Source organism: Schistocerca piceifrons, chromosome 3 (assembly GCF_021461385.2).
Source record: "Schistocerca piceifrons isolate TAMUIC-IGC-003096 chromosome 3, iqSchPice1.1, whole genome shotgun sequence".
In the NCBI taxonomy this organism is placed as follows: domain Eukaryota; kingdom Metazoa; phylum Arthropoda; class Insecta; order Orthoptera; family Acrididae; genus Schistocerca; species Schistocerca piceifrons.
Genome location: NC_060140.1, coordinates 796,506,091 through 796,525,005, shown reverse-complemented (window position 1 = coordinate 796,525,005; position 18,915 = coordinate 796,506,091).

Sequence of the window (18,915 nt, the reverse complement as noted above, 5' to 3'; positions counted from 1 at the left end):
AATTGAGGAGCTACTCGACCGAATAGTAGCGGCTCCGGTCAAAGAAAACCATCATAACGACTGGGAGAGCAGTGTGCTGACCACACGCCCCTCCTATCCGCATCCTCAACTGAGGATGACACGGCAGTCGGATGGTCCCGATGGGCCACTTGTGGCCTGACGACGGAGTGCTTTTTTCAGGTGCACTACTTAACGAAGGTAAATGCAGGAGTCTTACTTTGCGAGGTTTTGATGACGTCGTTTTTCCATGGGCTACTAAGGTGGATCGGCATAGGTCTCTCGGTATGATCATTGATAGTTGTCCACTCAAAATGACGACTCTCAACTGGGAGTCTGTTACGGAAAAAATTCAGGGAGCGTTACTAGAACATTAAAGGCGCTCTCTTACTCTGATCCAGAAAGTCCGAATACAGGATAATTATATTTTATGCACAGCTTATTACGTGGCCCAAATTTATCCGCTTCCGTCGATGATGGCGAAGAAACTACAGCAACTGTCTGGTCGTTTCTTACGCTTTCGCTTACAGTATGAGGTGGTCACGAGGGGGGCTGGGCCTGGCTGACATACGAAGGAATACGCAGATGCTATATATGCGACGCAATGTTTTGATGGTAACTCTAAGGAACTCACATTTTCACGTCTCGTTTATTTCTCTGTGTCCGTCCTGCTAATCGTGAACCCTCTACTGTTGTTGGTCGCATAAATTACAAGTAAAAACACATTCGTGACTTCTATCTTGCCGTGAGCAATTTAGGGACTGACATTTTATGGAGACCCGTCCTCACCATGAAATTCCTACAGACTCGTTGGAAAGCAGTCCCTTACCCTCGTTGAAAGAGAATCGCCGCAAACAAACTCGGCGACAGTTGGGTGCAATGTCAATCTTCCGATATTGCCGATGTGCGTAGCATCCTCTTGCTATAAGGTAGTAAATAACTTGATTTCAACGAAAAAGTGACTTTTCCGTATTGGGCTTAGCGACGCAGATATATGTAATCGTACGTCTGTAGATACTATACGCCATCGCTTTACTTGTGGAAGTCAAATGGCAACTAGGTCTTGGATTAGGAGGCAATTGGCTTTTCTTACTCGATCTTCTGAGACGTTCTACACTACGGAAATAATATTGCGACCAGATTCTTCCTTCCTTCCACAGTCTAAAACCCCTATCGTTATTTGGTTACTGGGACACTTCGTTGATTATGTCGTAGAAGACGAGAGGAAGACTACATGAACTTCATGCAGTACATGTTCACGACCTACTGGACACGTTTACGAATACGTCGATATCGAGACCTCTTCGCCAACATGTTGAATCTTTTTTTCAGTCGGCTAGGTGTCGGTTAATTTCATGTTTCTTATGATAGATGTATTCCTTGTTATCTACGTTTCCCATCTGATTTGCTTCGCTTTGTTCTCTGCTAGTTTACCTGCACCTTTTAGTTTAGTATTTTGACTCAGTATCTCTCAAGTTCTATTTCAAAATGTGCATAGGTGAAGTATATACGAGGGTTGGAACTTAAATAGTGGCATCACTGCTGTGGAGACACTATGCAATGGAATCTACTATTGTCGCAGATAGAACACGTAGTTGACATACCTACCTTACCTCCGACAAATGGACTCGCCCATCCCACGTCACTGTCGTGCGCACAATCGAGGGAAACAGTCACTTGTGAGCGAGCAGTCTAACATAACGAAGTTCGGCAAACCGTGGCAGACATGCATCTGGCACGTTGTCCTAGAGTCTCTGAAGATGAAGTGCATTCTGTTGCCACGTAAGTGGACAGTGATCGATGCCATACGATTTGTGAGCTTGCCCACGAAACCGGATTAACACATATGACTGTGCTTCGCATCCTGGAGGAACGCCTGGGCATGCGAAAAATTGCACCAGGATGGGTTCTGCATGCCTTGACGGAAATGCAGAAATGGATACGTTATGACGTTGCTCAGACGCACTTGGAGCGCTATGAGCACAAAGGAGAGGATTTCTTACGCCCTGTCGTAACACTGGATGAGAGATGGGCCACATCGTCCAACGAACGGCGTCATTATGGGTAGCCGCGAAAGTCGAAAGTGCGTCAGAGCCCCAGTATTGTAAAAGTTATGGTGATTCTCATGTACGACTGTGATGGAGTTATCCTAACGCATTGCGTTCCACCACTGCAGACCGTCAATGCACAGTATTAGTGTTCGTTTTTGGAGCATCACCAGCTTTGCAAATGAAGCGGCGATATTTTCTGCGCAACCCACCCATCATTATACACGACAAAGCGCGGGTTCATACAGCACCAGCTGTGGCTGCTCTTTTCGGTCGATGGGACTTGGAACTACTGTACCATCCACCATACACACCGGACCTTAGTCCTTGTGACTTTGATTTGATTCCGAAGATGAGGGAACCACTTCATGGCATTCCCTTCAGAACTGTTCCAGAGATTCGACAGGCAGCAGACCGCTCTATTCACACTATCAACAGAACAGGCTCTGCTAACGGTATACTACGCCTTCCACATCGCTGGTGACTACTTTGAAGGACGGTAACACGTGCTAACATGTAACTCTTTTGTATCAGTTGTGAATAAATAGTTGCCACTATTTAAGTTCCGACCCTCGAATACACATGAGCGTATACAATCCTTGAAATCATATTGGAATTTTCTGGAATTTTTCTTAGTTTGCTATTTAGAATATAATCTGTTTCGTTGTGTTTCTGTTTGTCGATTATAGATATAAATTAAAAAACTAAATAAATATAAAGAAACTTTGAATAAAATATTTATACATATCATGAGAGCTTGGTGGTGCTTTTTCGGCTATGTTCTTGTCTTTTTCCCTTTCTCCTTTTACTACAGTGTTTTTGTTATCTTAATTACCTTTTCCTCCCATTTGCAGCTTATATTACATGATGAATTTACTACGGTCTACTGAAGTCTCATGATGTACCAAGGCATTCTGTAATCGAAACGTCTGCCACCGCTAAAATTTTGATTAATAATCATTATTGGAGGTCGGAGACTTCAGACATAATACGTCAGCCTCATTCTGCCAATGGCAGACTAAATATACTCGCTAATAACAGTATTTAGTTATTTCAATTAACATCCCGAATGATTGTCACATAAGCGGTGACATAAAGGTAGAAAATTCATGTTTTTCAGTCCAGAAAGCTCTATGTAACAAAGCTGCAGAAACTTTTGCCATTTTCATTGCGAAATTGCTGGCTTATTCATTTCTGGGTAATAATAGAGGGCTGTTTGCTTGTTGTTGTCTGCTAGCGTAGTGAAAGGTGTTAGCTAGTGCAAGGGAGAGGTCTGGTTGGTTTTCGGTTCTAATCTCGATGGAGGAGATAGACTATCAGTACACCAATTTCAAGAAATGCCCGTGCCCCCAATACGTTTTATTGCTACCTATATTCTGTACTGGCGCACTGTGGATGTTAATATCAAACTCCTGTAGGATTTCATACTTGTTACAGCCTACTTTTTCAGTTTCTGTCAATAATTGAATTGACTTAAGTGTGGCACTCAATGATTTTTAACAGAGTTCCGTTATGAATCTTCACGTATTGCTAAATTTGCACACTTTCATGGTAGGTCAGCAAAGTTAATCCAGTATGACTGGTCTGAACGTTGACGTAGACCGTTTCGCAGCCGAAAGCGCATAATATTTTACTAATTCGCAACGATCTGGGGTACTTTGTCTTACTAAAACAGTTTCGTTATCTCGATAAGCTGAAATTCATCTTTATTTGTACAGTTCAAACTAATTAGCGTTTCTTCTTTCATTTATATCTTATATTTAGGTGTTATGTTTAACACATTAATCAACATTAATATAGTCTTACACATGACTGAAAACAGTCTGACAAAGATCGGATGGGTTTTCAATTTTATGCTTGTGTATTGTACGTTGGTGTCCGCTGCTCGTGGTCTCGCGGTAGCGTTCTCGCTTCCCGAGCACGGGGTCCCGGGTTCGATTCCCGGCGGGGTCAGGGGTTTTTCTTGCCTCGAGATGACTGGGTGTTTTTGTGTCGTCTTCTTCATCATCATTCATCCCCATCACGGTCGGAGGAAGGCAATGGCAAACCATCTCCACTAGGACCTTGCCTAGTAAAGTGTGCGAGTTCCCGGATCGTTCCCCTACGCTCCGTCACGGAGTATGGGACTTCATATTCGTAGTACGTTGGTAGCACTTCGTCGCCTTGCCTGTTATGCTGTGTAGCAGACGTTAAAGATGTGCGGATCAGCATAAGGAAGAGGCGAGGGGTCTCGCTCGTTTTATCCACTATTGTACTGTTGAATGCCGCCTCAACGGAAGAAAAAGTGACTGTTTCCCTGCTTTAGTTGGCTTCCGTGTCGATGTCTTCCCGCATTCCTTTTGCTGTCGTATACTTACCCCCATGTACAAATTGTTCTGCACCAAGCAGAAGACACGCAAGTACTTCCTCAATTTCCTTGAATTTCGGTGTATAGTAGGTCAATTTACACCTATCCGCTCGTCAATTTTCGCAATCCTGTCGATTTTTATCTCACTTGCACCCACGCGGTCATGACATAACCTCTCGTTCTGTGTTCTAAAATTGCATGTAAATGTAGCGCAACCGCCAACACCTATCCCAAATGCTTAGTGTAGTACGTTTGAAGAGCGTTTTCTATGTTTTCTGTATGTCTGTGTATATGCCTGTGCCGCGGAATGCTTGTAGACGAACAAGTTTACTCTCTGTTTCTAGTTCTACTTCTCCTTCGTTGAAGTTTAACGCCAATTTGTGTTCACTTAAAAGTCCACTCCTAAGATCATTTGAGTGGACAGGCGGGGCACAATCACGAGGTTTCCTGAGAGACTGTAACCCTGACACTTAAAATGTATGTTCGTTTGTCGCCTCAGATCCACACTCTTCCCGGCAATGGCACGCTTAATTCGCGTCTTTTGTAAGAGAAGTGCAGGAAAGTCTGTGATTTTACAACAGTGACTAAACATGACTTGACTTACCACGGATATAGGACCGCCTGAGTCAAAAACTGGAGAAAACATGGTATCCCCAATTGAAATTGATATAATCTGATGGAAAATAGTATTCCCGTTATTTTCCTTTTCCTCTAATAGAAAATTCCTTGGATCTTCTAAGTGTACAAAGTTTAGTGTAGTAGTGTTATTGTCGTTTCTACTATAATGTGGTTTTGCTACTGGCTGTGCTAGTCACAGTGCTACTTTACGGTAATTGCTTCGACGATCTGGTGACATTATTTCAACAAATTCACGCTGATTTTGCTGCTGTACGTCATCGTTAGGTTGCCAGTCTGTTGCTGACGGTTGCGATTGTCTTCTGTGAAAAATGGGAGTAGACTATTACACTTGAGCGGACTTTGGTTCATATGGCTCTGAGCACTATGGGACTCAACTGCTGAGGTCATTAGTCCCCTAGAACTTAGAACTAGTTAAACCTAACTAACCTAAGGACATCACAAACATCCATGCCCGAGGAAGGATTCGAACCTGCGACCGTAGCGGTCTTGCGGTTCCAGACTGCAGCTGAGCGGCCTTTGCCCTACCTTGCTTAGCGTTGCCATGAATCATGGTAAATCACATTGATAGTTGTAGCTATCTGGTGGATGGTTACCACTATTGTCAAAACTATACTGATTTGAATTATTATAATGAACGTTCTGGGGAGCATTGTTTCCCTGGAAATAGTCACTGTTATAATAATTGTGTCTTCCTTTACCCTTGTTCCTAACATTTTTCTTACCATTAGAGTGTCCGTTCTGGATATTTCCTTAGCGTCTGTTTCTTTGGATATCACTGAAGTTGCCATTGAATTGTGCATTGGGCACACTACCTTGATCATAATGTGTTTGCTGAAGGTATTATTGGTCATAATTGTTGCACTTGTTAGGACTATTGTTAAAACCTTGCGTAGGGTGATTATTCTGCGCAAACTGTGGGTTCCTTGCAAAGTGTTGTGAATATCCATGTTGGTTTGCATCATTTTCGTAATTATGATGGTCATTTGAGTGGCTATTAGTACCGTACTGGTTCACAGAAGCTTCCGTTTGCCATTTATTTCTACATTTGTTATTATTAGAGCCCTGCATATTGAGGTGATAGTCATCATCTTCTAGTTCTTGCAGAAAACCTGTGAACTCGTAAATATCGTCTTTGTGTCTAGTAGCTAAAATAACATGTTTTATGTAAGTGGGCAGTTGTCTTATCTAGGAGGCGGCTCATTTTCCAAACAAGACCACATGAACCTCAACTTGTTTGCAATCGGTCATTCGGGGGGTAAAGAATAATGGAATTGATCAAGCTAGGCCCATTGTTGGTATTTCGTTTCTAGCATTGCGAAATGTTTTAAATTGTCGTACCTGGAGGAAGTGTTTGTAATCGATCCTATCATCCCTTCTTGGTTCAAAATTGTGGGGATAGAATCTTCTCGATTGTACTGATTGTTGCCTATTCTAATATTCAGGTTGATGGACACTAGTGCAAGTGCGTGCTGAACGAGGCTATCCTCTAATATTGTCGCGTATGCAGTCGACGGGTATATGACCGCTGATGCAATCGGATTGCTGCGTAATTTCACAAACTGTTTGTACTTCAGTAGGAGCTTATATTTTTTCAACGTTAAGAATTTTTCGTTCTAAAGAATTTAATCTATCTTCTACTTTCGCATTGATGAGCATTTGCCCTTCCTTTTGGGAGAAGTGTACAGGGGCAGTGACGTCAGAGCTCGCGTCTACGTTGTTGGACAAGTCTGTAACTTATGTCGTTAGGTCGTCAGTTTTCTGAGACTCTGTGCCTAACTGCTCTACAATAGACTGAACTGTTCTTTCTACACAGTCTGTTTTGGTGCTAATTTCTGTAAATTTACAAGCATTTTAATCGCAGTGCTGTTTGAGATCCGTGATCAGAGTGGTGGGTATTTCTGCTTCAACGGCCGTTAACAAGTCTGCCAGTTCTTCTGGAAACCTGTCTGAATCCTTGAGATTCCTTCTGTTTGTTGAGTTTGCACAGTGTCAATGGTGGTAATTTTAGTTTCTAAGGTCTGCACTTTATGAAATAATTGTTCTTGCAGTGGTTTGTTCAGTTCATTCATAAATGTTCTATTTTCTGTTTGCGACGTCGTGATTTAGTTTCCAAACCTTCTCTCATTGTTTGTGTGTCCTGTTGGGATTTTGTAAGCATGATTTGTTGAGACATTTGGTATCTTGTTGGAACTTGTTGAACATGTTTTCGAGCAGGGTTTTCAATGTGTCATTCGTTACAAATTTAACAGTGCTCTTATGTGAAGTCCTCTGACGTGCTGCTTGTACCTCAGAACGATTTGCGGAACCTAAATTTACTGTCTCTGAAAAGATCTATCGAGATGTATCACTGTGCTGTGATACTTCATAATTTGTTTTTTGTATTTCCGCCGTGGTTATCCGTTACATTATTGACCCTTGTAATGAGACGGTAGAAACGTGTCTCATTATGTGTATGAACATTTTCCGCTTCAGTCTCTGAAGGCTGGGAATGTTCTGGAGACATAATCTCGTCATTAGTGCTTTCTGCATTTGAAAGTTCCCTAAAGTCCTTAAGGCCACTAGCGGATCTCGTGTGGTTAGCGAACGTTAGTATTAATCAGAAAAGTATGACAGAAAATAATGTCCCACCAACGAATCTATCTCGTTACAAAATCACTTACGAAACAGAGATAATGATTTCTACTAATGCAAGATAAATTGGCTGCCACTTAGCATCACTCATGTCCCACAGAAAAAAAATTATGTTGGTATCTCTCAGTCCTCGACAATTAGACGTGAAATACGTCACACGCAATTCTCATAAATAACAAAGATGGGCAATAATACACAATTATTGGTGAAAAACGAAGTACATACATAATTAGTAACAAGGCAGCGCAGCTGTAACCATTGTGTGTGTAATGTCGATCTAACTGCGTTTTTGTAATTTCCAATGGCGTCGTCTAGCAACAGAGCTTGCCATATGTAACGTGTATACAGCAAATTCCGCAGCAGCATCAGCGACGGCGGCTAAAGTAACATATGCAACAAATATGTAACGTACCTACAGCCAATATTCCTTATGCTCGTCTGTGAAACAGGACTAGATAAGAAACCTTAGCTATCAGTAATCGGAATCTAACCTGCATAAAACAGTGTGCGTGTTGTATGAGTGGCGGTTTCACTGTTGTTTAAGCCCTCAACAGATCGTTACATGAAAAACTTGAAAGTAACATTTGGATAAGCTATCTGGCTGCGTTTTTGAACAAGCATTTACGGGTGATACAGAATCTGACCTGTTCAAGGGAATTTACTGGATTAGAGTTGCATGACATGTTGTGGTGTGTCAGTGTCTCTGTTTTGGCCCTAAGTTTTACACCTACCTCTTTAGGTAACTGCCTTTTTCCATGTGATTTACAGCAATGCGCAGCATTATGCAGCGTCAGCGGCTGAAGTTTATTGTTACTAAGAATGAATATAATAAAAAGCAGTTTGCTTGGGTCCTGTTAACTACTAAATAACTTTCCAGAAGGGATTTCATTAATTAAGTCTATTTAAAACTTCAGAATCATCATGAAGAAGTATTAATAATGACAATGGCATATGTGTCAATAACGGCTGGGTGCCAGATTAACAAATTATTTCAATTTCAAAGTTACATTAACATTCAATAACTACAGCAGTTATATATTAATTAGACGTGGAGAATAATTATCATTATTTGGACGACAAGGAGGTTTCTTTCACTAACAAGCAAAACATGGGATTATTGAAAATTCGGACTAACAATAACGAGCCTAAGACTGCAATTGCTTTTGCACTATGCTCGCGAATATTACCTTGAATTCCATCTTCAAGCGTGCTTAAGCCATCTAAGTCTCTCCTGGGGAATGCAATTGTAGGGGAAGGGGCAGAAGAAAAGACTACAGGTGAAAATAGGCTTGCGACAAGGAAGGAGAGAGCAGAAAGTCTAATTGAGTTCTGTAATGTATTTCAATTTGTAATAGTAATCAACAATCAGAAGAGGAGGAGGTATACTTGGAAAAGGCCGAATGTTATGGGAAGATTTCAGTTAGATTTAATCATGGTCAGAGATAGACTCCGAAATCAGATACTGGACTGTAAGGCGTACCCAGGAGTAGATATAGACTCAGATCACAATCTAGGAGTGATGAAAAATAGACTGAAGTTTAAGAGATCAGTCAGAAAGGATGAACACACAAAGAAGTGGGATACGGAAGTACTAAGGAATGCCGATATACACTTGAAGTTCTCTAAGATTATAGATACAGCAATAAGGAATAGCTCAGTAGGCAGTACAGTTGAAGAGGAATGGAGATCTATAAAAAGGGCAGTCACAGAAGTTGGAAAGGAAACCATAGGTACAAAGAAGGTAACTGCGAAGACACCATCGGCAACAGAAGACATACTTCAGCTGATCGATGAAAGAAGGAAGCACATAAATGTTCGGAGAAATTCTAGAAAACAGAAATACAAGTTGCTAAGGAATGAAGTAAATTTGAAGTGCAGGAAAGCTTAGACGAAATGGCTGCCGGAAAAATGTGTAGAAATCGAAAACGAAATGACTTTCGGAAGGACTGACTCAGCGTGTAGGAAAGTCAAAGGAAGGGTGGAAACATTATTAGTGCAACGGGAATTCCTGTATTAAATGCAGAGGAGACAGCCGATACGTGGAAAGAGTACTTTGAAGGTCTCTATGAGGGGGGAGATGTGTCAGATGTGATGGGAGAAGAAACAGAAGTCGATTTAGAAGAGATAGTGGATAGATAACATTTCATCAGCAGTTCTAAAATCATTGAGGAAGTGGTAACAAAGCGACTATCCACGTTCGTGTGTAGAATGTCTGAGTCTGGCGACATACCATCTGAAGTTAGGAAAACTATCATCCACACAATTCCGAAGACTGCAAGAGCTGACAAGTGCGAGAATTATCGCATAATCAGCTTAACAGCTCATGCATACAAGTTGCTGACAAGAATAATGCACATAAAAATGGGAAAGAAGTGAGCGGATGTGAAAGATGACGATCAGTTTGGCTTTTGGAGAGGTAAAGGCACAAGAGAGGCAACTCTGACTTTGAGGTTAATAATGGAAGCTAGACTAAAGACAAATCAAGACACGTTCATAGAATTTGTTGAACTGGTAAAGGCGTTCGACAATGTAAAATGGTGCAAGGTGTTAGAAATGCTGAGAAAAATAGGGGTACGCTATAGGAAGAAACGCTCAGTATACAATATGTACAAGAGCCAAGATGGAATAACAAGATTGGATGACCAAGAACAAAAAGGGTATAAGATAGGGACGTAGTCTTTCGCCCCTACTGTTCAATCTGTACGTCGAAAAAGCAATGACGGAAATAAAAGCAAGGTTCCCGAGTTGAATTAAAATTGAAGGAGAAAGGATATCAATGATACGATTCGCTGATGACATTGCAATCCTGAGTGAAATTGAAGAAGAATTACAAGATGTGCTGAATGGAACGATCAGTCTAATGAGTGTAGAATATGGGCTGAGAGGAAAACGAAGAAAGGTGATAGTAATGAGAAGTATCAGAAATGAGAACAGCAAGAAACTTAACATCACGACTGATGGTCACGAAGTAGGTGAAGTTAAGGAACTCTTCTACCGGGGCAGCAAAATAACCAATGACGGACGGAGCACGAAGGACGTCAAAAGCAAACTAGCATTGGCAAAAAGAGCATTCCCGGCCAAGAGAAGTCTATCTGCATCAAACATAGGCCATAATTTGAGGAAGAAATTTGTGGGAATGTACGTTTACAGCATAGCTTCGTATGGTAGTGAAACATGGGCTGTTGGAAAACCGGAACAGAAAAGAATCAAACCACAGAGGTGTGGTGCTACAGACGGATGTTGAAAATTAGGTGGACTAATAAGGTGAGAAATGAGGAGATTCCGCGCTGAATCGGACAGGAAAGGAATATGTGTGAAAACACTGACAAGGAGAAGGGACAGGATGAAAGGACATTTGTTAAGACATCAGCGAATGGCTTTCATGTTACCAGATGGTGCTGCAGAGAGGAAAAACTGTAGTGGAAAACAGAGATGGGAATACATCCAGCAAATAATTGAAGACGTAGGCAGCAGGTGCTACCCTGAGATAAAAGGTTGACACGGGAGAGGAATTCGTGGCGGACCGCATCAAACCAGTCACAAGACTGGTGACACTAAATAAATAAATAAATAAATAAATAAATAAACCGGTAAATGTTTGGTGTAGGTGGGTTAGTAATCATAAGGGAGAGGATGATTCTCGCTGACGCAAATAGTGAGGAGAGTTAAATAGAGTTATGGGAGAAATATGATGAGAATGAGGTGCACAGATGTGCCATTTAGGAGGGGTATTGCATATTGAATAATGAGGTTGGAGAAAGCTATCGTTGAGGACAGCATGGATTTCGTATTAGCGAAGGCTATTGGTAAGAAGATGGTGATTGGAGGGAAGGGAATGAATATCGATGGGGAATATTTTATTCTGCTGCGCCAGTTTGAGTAAAACTAGGAACTATTTGGATGTTAGGTGTAACGAGTATTCGAGGGGATCTAAAATAAAATTTAATGACTTTGCAGATAGGTGTCATTTGGCGAAGGTTATTTGCTAAAGCATTTGGGCTTTCAATAGGATGTACGATTTGAGGGCTAAGTTTTCTGTGAAGTGGGCTATCAGCTATTCATATGAGGATGGTGGGTTAGGTTCTTTGGGGAGGGACTCAGATGTGCAATTGTGTGAGTACGTACGGTGAGACTGGTAACATGTGTTGCAAGTAGATAGGGATTATATGTTGGGATTTTTTTTTTTTTTTTGTCAAGACTGTGTTGCTTGCAGTGTGGACAGGTGAGTAGGTTCTCTGTTACGTTTGGTCACGTGGTTGTTATATTGGAGGCATCACCGACATCGATACGCTTGTGTAATTTTGTAGATGCGTCTACAGAATGTTTTTTGCGCTAAATCCAGCCTCATTTTTTTTGTACGTTTGTCTGTGGTGTCTGGTAATTCTGAAAATAATGTGAGTAATGTAAGTGGTGAGGTCCAATATCACTGAATGCATAGAGCCTTGCGTACGTTAATTCCTGGTAGCAATTTCAGTTTACCTTCCGCTTCTTCATCTGTGTATAACATGAGACGACTCTTTGTCATTTAGTAGAGAACGTAACACTTCACTAGAACGAGACCATTACGTCAATCCGGGTGTAGGCGCATGAATTAACTTAGCCCCTTGTAAACGCACTGGTTACTGTAACGATTGCTATGAATTCATGACAGTCACCAGTAGGTGCGACCCATCGGCAAAAATCCAGAGGTGCTATTTTCTTGGCTCACAGTTTACTGACAACTACATTTCTTATTTTTACGGTATGCAATCACTTTACAACGTTGCTTAGTTTGCAATAACAAGTATGACCCATTCGGGTCACTCATTTTGATTCATCCAAAATGCAAAAGATCTCTGTCGATTTCACTGAAGACTCACACTTCAGAGTCTCCTCTCGATGATTGCGTGTATGAATGCGTTTGAATATGTAGGTATTTTGGGAAGTGAGTTTCTCAGATACACTGACAGAGGACTTAAATTTACCATGAGATATTTGCTTCTCAATCGGGCATGTCCCTCTCGATGATTGCGTGTATGAATGCGTTTGAATGTGTGGGTATTTTGGGAAGTGAGTATCTCAGATTCACTGACAAAGGATTGATATTTTCCATGAGATATTTGCTTCTCAATCCGGCATGTCCCGTAAAGTGCCCTTTATTACCTTGACAGCCCAATACTTAAACTGTGCCTGATAAATATCACTCCATCATATTGGATCTACATAGTCATTGACATTACGAATGCAGCGAATTCACTCAATACGTTCATTACGTTTCTTCCTCAGTTATATTCTGTACACTTTCTTTGCCCCGAAAATCCATCTTTCTGTAAAACCATTATTGTAACTACAGACAAACAGTCATACGATAAAATCTCATAAATATAAGTGCTTAGAAAAACAGTAAAACATATTTACACGTCACCTATTTCACTTCGCAGAGAACTGCGTGCATCATCATATACAAATAGGTATAACCTGCGCGAAACTGTTTGTTCATTTAATGGAGCGGAAAGATAGTGTAGACAAAACTAATTACATCCCTCTATTCGGTTTAATCTCTATCTTTCAGAGTGGACTGTTCACGAGAAATGGTATTACTTACTGTTTTTATCAAATGGCGAGTTAAAGTGCAATTGTTTCAAGTACAAACCTTTCGGAGCCATGTATCTTCTACATTCGTAAATAAATAATTTCGTAGTTTTTACTGCAGCCATAATTTATACAGCTAAAAATGTAAATGTTCGTTTGCTCAAATCGTTAATGACCAAATGTTCCTGACTGACTGCTTTGAAATTTCGACACAAAGTTGCATTATAATACAGACGTGTTTTTGGGTACCAGAAAACCTAAATGATGGTTTGTAAAATATCTTTGATCTCCGATAGTTATTGCCGGATTACTTTAAAACTGCTAAATGGAATTCTAATGCGGACATGTTTTTAGGTTCTTAATTCTTTAATATATGATGTATAATATACGTATATGTAACTTTCTTTGATTTTTGTAATAATATTTCCTTGTTATTAAGTTTATGTAAATTGATGTATTACATATACATATAGAAAAGAGTTAAATAAGAATACGTGTGTATACCAGTGGAACGTTGTGTCAGAATTTCAAAACAGTCGCTTAAAAACTTTCGGAGATTTGCTGTTAGGAACATCTACATTTTCTTTGTAAGTACAAATGTTGACGTTCGTTTCTTCAGTATCTCAAATCTCCGCAACTTCTTTGTGTATTGCTGTGAAATTCTGAAACTGGGCTGCACTCGAATACTCACACGTTTTCATGTACATACTGGAACGCCATCTGATATACACATAGTATATAGATAATAAAATTTGATATCTTATAAAGATGTAAATTTTGGATTGTTAAAGATCTTTAATCTTCGAATACCATTGACCGACTGTTCTGAAATTTAACACAAAGTTGCATTTTAATACAGACGTGTTTTAGGTACGAACATTGTTACCAAAAAATCTTCCTTTCTGATTTACTGCTAATTTTTACACGTTATTGGAATAAGCCTTTATATACATATAGAATAAATATTTTTAATATATAAGATGTACAACAGTGAAATGTTATCAAACAGGAAAGTTGGTTTTTTAAGATATTGGTTTATGATTAGGATACTGCAACAGAATCTGAATTTGAAATAAGAACAACACACCTCAAAGACAGAGAGAGTGGGAGTGGGGGGGGGGGGGGAGGAGATGGACAGATGAGAGGGAGTAATTGGACGATGAGAGTGAGAAGCAGGAGATAGACAGAGAGAGGTGGCAGGAGGAGATGGAGACAGGAAGGGTTGAAGGGTTGATGGACAAAGAAGGTGGGCTGAGGTGATGGCCAGAAGCAGCGGAAAGGAGGAGGAGGTGGACAAAGACAGGGAGTCAGAAGAAGTTTGGGACGTATATCCAATTCCCACACATATTAGAAACGTGTATTTTCTCTTTTATTTCTTTTACATCTAAGCAGATGGGACTCCGGAAAGCTTGGCCATGCACAGCTAGTAATAAATGATTTCCAATTCACTGAATATTTTATTTCGCATTTGTATTTATTTTGCTGTTTGTATGACGTAGACATTCAGATGTGCTGTACTTATTGTTTGATCTAGCGGGTTAGATATGCAGTTTGCTGAATTTGAATTAATATGACCGCACAGAAAATCAGTTTTCGGGTTGCGAGCACGACTTTATTAGCGAATCAAGCCCAGAGGGCTTCTAGCTGAGTATGGCGTTCAGTAATCGTCGATCGACACGCTGACCGAAGTGAAGCTGATGATTACAAACGAAGCCACATAAAGCATTTTGTGCATATTTCACAGTACAAAGGTCGAAAAATGTTATCACAGTTCCCATACCCACTTTCACAATCGAAAGTGTGTCTTCTCTTCACTATGATGCATTTAACCGTTTTGGCGACTGTTCCTGAATAAACTATTATTACTAAAAGTGAAAATTTAGTATTTATTTCATTGATGTACAAAAGTCCTGTTCTGGAATTAGAACATCCCCTATTCATTCAGAATTAGATCTTATCGGTACAGTCCTTATTTCCATTGCATTATCAGATGCCAGTGTGGTTAGGGACGTAAGAGCGGGCGTGCAGAGCCAAATTGTACCATAATGTACCCATAGGCGTTCGTCTGTAAAGAGAGAAACGGACGGAGGAAGATTCTTTTCTGTGACAGTGTGTTTGCCTCTATAGGTTAGTGGTCAACGTAGCTGGTTGCCATGTGTGTAGCCCTAGTTTGGTCACTTATACTGGCAGGGATCGTCCTTTTGTATATGATGGTGCAAGAAAAGGGATGTTGGTAGATCTCCAAAATTCATATGATCTGATGCAGACTGAGTTTTTTCCAACTAGGGTGCAGGGGAGCAATAGCACAACCACAGACAATATTTTTATTCATTCTTAGTTACCAGATGGGCATTCTATTTGTAATGGGTGAATGGCCATTCAGACCATGATGCACAAATTTCAACACTAAAAGGCCTTTTTACTCAAACGAAAGTCATATAATTACAAACTCTGTAGGAAAGTTAATTTAACGGCATTAGTGAGTTTTTTAAACCTCTTCAAGGAACAAGGGTAGCAGGATATTTATGGTGACGAAAACATAGATGACAAATATAATGCTTTCATTAACACATTTCTCAAGCTCTTTGAGAGTGGATTTCCATTAGAGCGTTCTAGACTGGGTACTAGCAGTAATAGGCAGCCTGGGTGGCTGACTAGTAGGATAAGGATATAATGTAGAACAAAGTGAGAATTATATCAAAATGTTAGAAGTATTCACAATCAAGCTACAGTATCCCATTACAAATAGCACTGGAAGGTGCTTAAAAATGTTGTCAGGAAGGTAAGGAGTATGTGGTATGGAAATAGAATAACTAATTCACAAGATAAAATTAAAGCCATATGGTCAGTTGTGAAAGGAAGTGTCTGGTCAGCAACAAAAGCTCGACGATATTAAGTCAAGACGTAGTAAAAATATTTCTGTTGCTGATAAATCAGAGATATGTACAGTATTTAACAATCATTTTCTGAACATTGCTGGTGAGAGTTTTAAATTACTGTCCTGGGCATGTTAGCCCTGCATTTAGCCATATTTTTAATTTATCCTTTAAGAATGGTCAGTTTTCTGAACGACTAAAGTACTCAGTAGTAACCATTACCCGTGTGTTGGAAGTATCCTAGCTGGTGAATTGCTGTCTCATAAAAGTCCCGGGGCTGCAGTGTTAACCAGTTCGTCACATGCAGCTGGCCATCGTCGTCCGAGGTGAATCGTTATGCTGACGTTCTTCTTTGACCAAGATGGCCCCTTCTGATTCACTTACTGCAGCACGGGACGACAGTTAATGCCCAGCGTTACTTGCAACCTCGACCACCCTTTGTCAAGCAATCAAGTCAAAACGACCAGGCAATCTCACCCGTGGGGTCATTCTGTTCCATGACAATGCAAAGCGTCATACGGCCAAAACCGTCGCGGCGCTCTTGCATAAATTCAAATGGAAGGTTCTCGGCCACCGTCCATATTGTCCGGCCCCCTCTCCCTGTGATTACGCCATATTTAGTCCCCTTTGAGGGGCAAGAGAATCTCCTCTGACTTAATGCTGCCGCTTTTACTATTAGAACGGTATCTGGCAATAAGTGGTGTAAGTTCACGAACCTCTTATCGACTCCTCTTCACGAGTCTGGGTATTTTGACATTGGCCTCTGTGTATATATATTCCTTACTGTCATTGCTTGTTAACGGTGTTAGCTTATTCCCAAGAATAAGCACCTTTCACTCAGTTAATACTCGGCAGAAATCTAACATGCAGTCGGATCGGACTTCCTTAACTCTTTTGTAGAAAGGTGTGCATTATACTGCTGCATCCATTTTCAATAAGCACTAGAATTCAAAAATCTTAGCAGTAATCCACGAGCTTTCAACTCTAAAATGAAGAGTTTCGTCAAGGGCGACTCTTTCTGTTCTGTCGAGGAGTTCCTTGAAAAAATAAGCTCATTCTTGTTGTATTGTTGATTGCGCTCACTTAAACTTATGGCTTGACTTTTTTCAGGTACATAAACGTTTTATTTTTATGTGTTATTAGTTTTATGTTCTAATTTCCTGTAGTCGGCCGCGGTGGTCTAGCGGTTCTAGGCGCTCAGTCAGGAACCGCGCGACTGCTACGGTCGCAGGTTCGAATCCTGCCTCGGGCATGGATGTGTGTGATGTACTTAGGTTATTTAGGTTTAAGTAGTTCTAAGTTCTAGGGGACTTATGACCACAGATGTTGAGTCCCATAGTGCTCAGAGCCATTCTACTTTCCTGTAGTGACACGTTCCATGATCTTGGAGATTTGCTCCTCAGTTTTGTCCTACGGAACTTGCCGTTAGATAAAAATGAAAATAAAATGATATCCAGTGACGCCATTGGCAGAGGATGACGCGGCCTTCGACTGAATCTGACTGGCCCGTCAGGGCAGGAACGCGTAACTTTATTTAGGTTTACCTCTAAAAATATGGAATTTCAGGAGTCAAGAACGTGGTGGGCTCAGTTCATCGCAATCACGTGTACAACTACAATGCAGTATGTTAACATACGAGAGGTGTTCAGTCAGTCGTTCAAGATATTTCTCGCTTAAAACCAGATTGGTTTTGCACAATAGTCCAATGCACCATATTATTCCGCACTCTTTTGACTAATAGACTCTATTTTTTGACCTAACCTCCATTCAGTTTGACGGCCTTACTCCACCTTCAGCTACTGGGATTGCCTGTATGACCGCGTGGTACCACTCTGTGTGCTCTGAAACAGCACCGGCATTTTACACTGTCGTCGGTCCAGCTTCTACCCTCAACTCTCTGTGAAGAGATGTGGGAGTCCAACACTGGATTGCCTAGCCCTAATGTCACCACCTATCGATCACTCTCCATAGATATTCACAACAGGAGCACGCTAACAACCAACCAGTTTCACTGTTTCCGAGACACTCGTTCCTAGGTTCCAGCCAATAACAATTTGCCCTTTGTTAAAGCAGTTTATCACAATGGATATTTCCATTTCTGGCATATAACAGTTCCAGAATGGATAATCAGCATCTATGGCAGCTGCCGCTCACTTTGCACTTAAGTGCAGTGGTGAAGATGGGATCTAATAATCTAAGATGCCAGCCATTTGACCTTGAAAAGCGCAAGTGTTAATTTGGTTTACATACATGTCAGGGGCAATGACATCATCAGTGATCTTGAACACATGAGGTGTTAGGTTGGTGGAAGGCGAGAAATTAAAAAAAAATGAAGTTGGTACATTGTTGTTGTTGTTGTTGTTGTTGTCGTCTTCAGTCCTAAGACTGGTTTGATGCAGCTCTCCATGGTACATGGTGGTGAATTTAAAAATAGTATCAGGAAATCTAAAAAATAAGGACTGATAAAATATTTGAAATCCAACTTGGTGAAAAGAGACCAGCTGTGCTTTATAATGCCATATCCACCTTTCCTCTCCTGTCTCCTCCAATCTGAGCCTAATGCTTTACAGACCGTTTGCCTATCACACTGCCGCCACCTTTGCTCTTAACACTATTCCAAAGCTCCGATATTTTTGCGCTACTGTCATAAGTATTTATCCAAAAAATTATGTCATTCATGTAACATTCAGTACTTTTGACTGTGCTCAAAAGTGCCCAGTGTCTGAATTTTTTGCGTTGCATTGAAAATATATAAATTATGTAAAGGGTGTAATTTTCTATATTTTTGACTGAATTCAAAGTGCAA